Source organism: Mya arenaria, chromosome 9, assembly GCF_026914265.1.
Source record: "Mya arenaria isolate MELC-2E11 chromosome 9, ASM2691426v1".
NCBI classification, from domain to species: Eukaryota; Metazoa; Mollusca; class Bivalvia; order Myida; family Myidae; genus Mya; species Mya arenaria.
In genome coordinates, this window is record NC_069130.1 from 72,645,292 (window position 1) to 72,651,763 (window position 6,472).

The window sequence follows — 6,472 nt, forward strand, 5'->3', positions numbered from 1 at the left end:
TTATTTTATTGTTGATAACAGCCGTTTCGCGCTCTGTTTTTCTTTTAGTTTTACGTAGTTAAAGAACAAAATCAAATTTAAGTATTATTTTGGCTAAATGTATTTCTAATTTAGATCACTTTTCAATCAATTGTTTGAGTCTTAAATAAGACAACAAAGAGATAATGCCTCTCTCCCGCCTGACAATGACTGATTGCTGTTCACAATGCAAGGGCGAAATTGAATTTTCTTAGTGGCACTTACTAATAGGAAGTGGTCTTCTTCAAGTTCTTGGAAGGAAGCAGATCTTAAACCATACAAACATCTAAGCCATAATTATATGTTTAAGTTAAGCAATTAGGGCTCAGCCGAACAGATCCATTTGTTGCTTTAAAGGTACAAGTAAACATTGTATATATCATACGTACGTCACGCAAATGACTGCTGTGGTTTTTCAGATTTGGCAGTTCGGTTTAATATTTACATGATTGAATCTATATCATGCTTAGTGGTTATATAAGTTATCATAACCTTCTTCACATTAGATATAATATTTACATTCAAATAAAAGACATTTTCAGATAACATAACAACCATGATAATTACTTTAAATTTGGCTTTTCTGTTTATGTACATGTATATAACGTAACTGGATGGCAGACCGCTACCCATATCAAATATTATTTTAACAATGTAGATGAGTAGTGTTCCACCTACATCATTATAAGGTAGGTCAGAATATAATTATTCCATAATGTATAACACATTGAAAATTTGAAAAGATCTGGTTAAAAGATATTTAGGTCCTTATAACTTATTTTTTATATTACTATTTATATTTTTAATTAAGTAACACAACTTTTAATCATGATTTGTCGACGATATTTCAATATATGATAAAAGCTAAATATCCACTAGGGTAATATAATTGACAAGAGACGAAAGTTTCCAAAAATAATTCGTCATGAAAAAGATAAACGCCCAGTTCATGGTTGATTTTACCTAACTGAGGCCACAGGCAACTATTTAAAGTAAGCCAGGGGCAGCTGTTGGGATCTGCATCAAACTTTCAAGTCTCTGTGCATGAAATCGCATAAAGCGCATTTCTTGCACAACATATTTGTTAAGAAAATGAAAAAAATATTTTTTAAAATACGCAATATTCAATCGGGACTTACACCATTTTACACCTATTTATCGGTACCTTCTGTAATTGGCATCGTTAGGTCGTACGGTCGTGATGTTGACAAATTTGAAGGAGTACAATTTACGAACAAACGGTCAGGAAGCTTTCATTGCATTTTAGGACCTTCTGACACAATTTACAGCAACACAAATGGTAACGTCTAAAGATTTTATCAAAGCGCATTACTTGCACAACATATTTATTTATTTATTTTAAATTAAAAGAATATGTTTCAAAATACGCATTATCTTCTGGGAAATGAACGAACCTGCTCCGATATATTCGCGAAAACTACAGCTCAATCCTCAATCGTGGAAGAATATCTTGTTAAAGTTGTCCTGTTTCTGTAGTCGATGCTAATGTACATTTCAATACAGGACAATTGTAATTGTTGTTAGTTATACGATAATTAATTAATCCCTTGTGTGAGTAGTTAAATTTTATCAAAATACGGTTTGCGAATATTGTTATCATGCATTTCGAGTAGTCATATCAAGATTCTTACGAAGGAATTCCCTTCCCAAACGAAAAGTGGGTTTTATTACTAAAACTCGCTTAAACCCACATATTAGCGCGTTTTTTTTTCTGGGTTTCTTCATAAAATGTGTGTTTAAAGTGTTGTTTTTTGTGGTCAAAAAGAAATTTTTAGTGAATGAAATGAAAAGGACACAAGATCAGAATATCATTATTAAAAATATATTTATTAGGATTTTTTTTGTAAAAGATATTGTGATTTTTTATCAGGAACAACAAATAGGCTTTGTCAAAGAAAGCACATGCAAAACAATTTTTTTTTTAATTTTCTGGCAACATCCTTCGATGAACATTTTAAAGATATACTTATTATACTAAAAAATAATAATTCATTGCTGAAAAAAGGCTTTAGTAGTATTTAAATGTAGGTATATAACAAGAGCGCCATCTGTCCTTCTTTTAGGACACCAAGTTCGGTAATAAGTAGTTGTATGTTAAGCCAAATGTAGAGAACGGACACTGTAGAGACTTTTTTGTCAGTTCAAGGGTCATAACTCTGTAGTGACTGAGGCGACATTGCTGGTAATCTGATATCAAACCAGACCAAGCTATTTTTCCCCTGCATATTCTGACCAAATTGGTGATGGAATAAAGCAATTCATCAGACACTGCTGATTTAAGTTAAATTATACGGATAATCTATAATATATAATGGATACTCAACAGTAAGCAAATGTTAAATGGCTCGAAATTGGGAAATTATTAAATTAAAATAATAACATGTAATCTTTGGAAAATGGCAGAAGCTAGTAAGAGTCAGAATAATTTAAACTTTTTTTTCTGTTAAACATGTTAAACATGACGCATATTGTAATAATTGCACATTAAAGTCGGTAGTCATGTTTACCGTTTCAAATATTAATAGAAGCGTCTTATTTATATTTTTCTGCAATTTTGAGTAAAAATGGAACAGATTTAGAGTCTCTGCCAACAAAAGTATATTTTTTCATGTTTAGCTCTTCTATGAAAGTTAACAAAATAAGAGTCTAACAAAGAGCATAGCTCAATAAAGAGTTTTTCCATCAACTAACCTGTGTCATTACAGTTTACGATAATGTGTCTGGCCATTTCAGAGACATGAACTTTACATAATTAACACGTGTAGGGTTTGAAATACTGAACGATTAAAGCATTCACCCGAACAGTATCATTTGTGCATTATAAGATCTGACAAGACAAAGACAAACAATGTATTTGCTAGAAGGCCACCCATGCAAACACCACACTATACATACATGAAAGCTACTTGTGCAAATTAGTGAGGATGGATTAAATAATAGTGTCTGTCAAAACATAGTTTGTAATTAAAGTAAATTTGAATACACTGATATTGATAAATCATTTATACAATACTATAAAGATCTACTAACAATCAAAACTTGTAACAACTATGTAATGTTTATTCCTGGAAAAAAGTATTTCTCTTTTCAAAAGCTGCATTATTACTTATTAGATCTGTATGAGTGGAATGCACAAATAAGCGCAGCAAAACACGTGTCGTTCGCTTACTTCAAGAAAGACAACGGGCTACCTGCTATTTAAAATGTTTGCATTTGCTTGCATCTGTACTTCACAAATTGTAGAACATGCATGGGGACAAAATGACAAATTGACACTGTATTGCAAAATAAAGATAGTTCTCAGTGAAAATATTCGAAAAAATCAATGCCTGTCGGGAACAGCCAGGTAAATGTCTATAAGAGGCATATAGTAGAAATAACTGACGTCTCAGGCCGGATTCCCTATCTATATTTAAGTTTGAGAAATCTAGTTCAGATTGATATGTTATTATATTGTATAATTCTGAGTGATGCACACGTTATAATTACTATCATTAAAATCATTCCAATACCTACACTTAGAGAGAAGCAAATGATAAATATCTCAGAGATTAGATTTACTACACCAAAACATGGCTGTCTTCCGACCTGATGCAACATGAATTCATTAAACAATAAACGGTGGAAAACATCAAAGTGAGTGAATTTTCGTAAGAGAAACGCGACATGACTTTTTTTAATCAATTGGTTTTGAACTGGATTTTAAGGAAATGAGTGCTTGTCATATTCGTGAAACGCTAGAATTCACGGAGTGTGATTGCTCTTTGTGGCACAAGGAAGATGAAGATGAATGATAACTTTAGATCATTCAACAGTAGACACAGGGGCCAGAAACAAATTATGTGTGTTTATTTAAGCCTATATGTATATACATATCAAAAATGATTTGTTTCTGCCCCCTGTGAACAGTAGAGTAAAAACAAATATAACTTCAGACTAGAAGATAAAATTACCGAAATACGCATGAACGTTACCGAAAGACGCCTTGTAATGCATTTATTTTTAATAATCCTGTATATATAATGATTATACGCATTGTAGCCAAAAGTTAAAAAAAAATATGTAGAAATAATGACTTTATTGACAAAAAAACAACCTTTTTTTAGTCAAAAAGAGTTGTCTCCCATCGTCAACTGAAATACGATTTATGGATATGGTTAAACTGGAGTAAAAATGCAAGAAAGTTACCGAAAGACGCCTGCTATTGTATTTATTTTTTAATAGTCATATATATTTGATGATTTTACGCATTGTATCCATAAACAATTTAAAAAAATATATCTAGAAATAATGAGTTTATTGACAAAAGAATTTCCTTTATTTAGCCAATAAGAGTATTCTCCCGTTCTCAACTGAAATATGATTTACGGATATGTTTAAGGTGAAGTAAAAACATGAAAAATACATACAGTTAACTTAATACTATTTTTTTATTTTATTTTCCATCATTTCTTTACATACATGACATATACATTTGAATAACATCGAATAATATGGAAGGCTGCATTAAACATAGGTCATAAGCATAATTAAATTAAATGAAATATTGACCGCTGCAAATAAAATGATAAACATACAAAATTTATGTATTTAAGGGGCTGTACTCCGTATGATAAAAGAGCGAAAAAAGAAGAAAGTTGTCCAAAACTGACATAAACTTGGCAATGATGTGTACAATGCATTGAAACTTACTAACTGAAGTACCACATATTTTACGATTTACTTAAGTTTAGCAGTTATTTCGTATTTTTCCGTTAAAAAAGATTACTGGGTATGTCTACCAGGTAGAATTCATTTATTATGCGTGATTGGCTAGTCGGTGTTATCACGTGATATTACCGAGGAAGGTGTATAGCTTAATTATGTCACCCAATTAGAGTAAGTCGTCGTAGCTCAGTGGATTCGACGCTGGACTGTAAATTTGGCGACACGGGTTCGAACCCGGTCTCCGATACATTTTTTTTTACATTTTGGTACTTTTTTTACAATTATGATATCAAAGCGTAACACATTCTATTAGATAATTGTCCTGAGATTCGTTACAGACAAAACAACTTTTTTTGGTTCCAATCTGGTGTACAGTCCCTTTAAAATCATTGACAAAGACATATACATTTGAAAGACATAAGCTATGGAAAATGTACATTGCAAACAGCAATGCTAATGAAATGAAAATTCACCTTGTGTTACAAAAAATGTGTCACATATACAAACAATAAAATTGACATTGAGTTATAAGAATGTATTAATAATTACCTTTGAATGCACTATGCGTATATATGACCATGAAGAAAAGAAAGTTGTTACTACCTAAGTTCATATTGGCATGGCAAAAATGTTGCCCCGAATCGAATTATGTTTCATTATTATGTGCAATAATTATTGGTAAATATGTAGATATCATCATTGTTGAAATCAGACAGTTGAAAATAAAATACCTTATTTTATATGTTTTAGCATGGTGCATTAGAAATAATAGCCTACATTTCCAGTGTCCCCAATGGGTTTGGAATAGTCTGAGTCTTATGACGTACGTGGGCCCTTAATGCTGGTTGTGCGGACATTGACCGGGCGTTTGCGTTCTCCCGGTTTTCGGCCGTTGGTCCTTGGTAAAACCACAGAGGACCGACCGTCAGTGGATGTTACTACGGACCGATCTCGGGGGACATGCCTACGGAATTGTTGGTATTGAATGTCGCGCTGGGCCAATGACATCGACATCCAAACAGTTTTGGATTTATGGAATTGGGAGTGGGTTTCGGCAAGGTGGAATTCACCTGTCCCTACAATGACAGACCTTAACTACTAAGTATTTGAATTGACGTTCTACTAGCTTATTGGACAGGTGAACGAACTTTGTGAATGGTTGTGACCTCCAATCTACAGTTTGTTTTAGAACATGGTTCATGGACTCGCAATTGTTGTTTGTCCAGTTTGGGGGAATTGCCTCCTTCCTTACAGGGTCGGTAATCTTTTCCTTAATACATGATTTGAGGCGTTTCCGGAAATACTGCAGCTCCGGCAACATATGATAATCCACTGTATGCACATGATTTACAAACAAATTTGTTGTTTTTGGCACTCAAAGACTTAAGGTCTTGCTCGGACAATTCAGAACATTTAGCATGTACCAAATTTCTACAATTAAAACAATGTATGCATTGATCACTACTACAGTCAAAAGCACATATAACACAAGGAAACTCTTCCATCGTTAAGGATTTCAGAGTGTTAAGTTCGGGGGGGGGGGAGCTTATTTACCCTCGCCATCGGGTTATACCTATTTTGAGCCCGGCCTCCTCAACAATGCTTTGGGTGTAAGCCCCAAAGGGAATTGCTCTATGATGACCCTTGGCATATTTTGCCTTGATAAAGATGCCGGTCCCAAAGAGGTCACTTACAGGGTTACCTATTCTCCGGGACTGTACCCTAG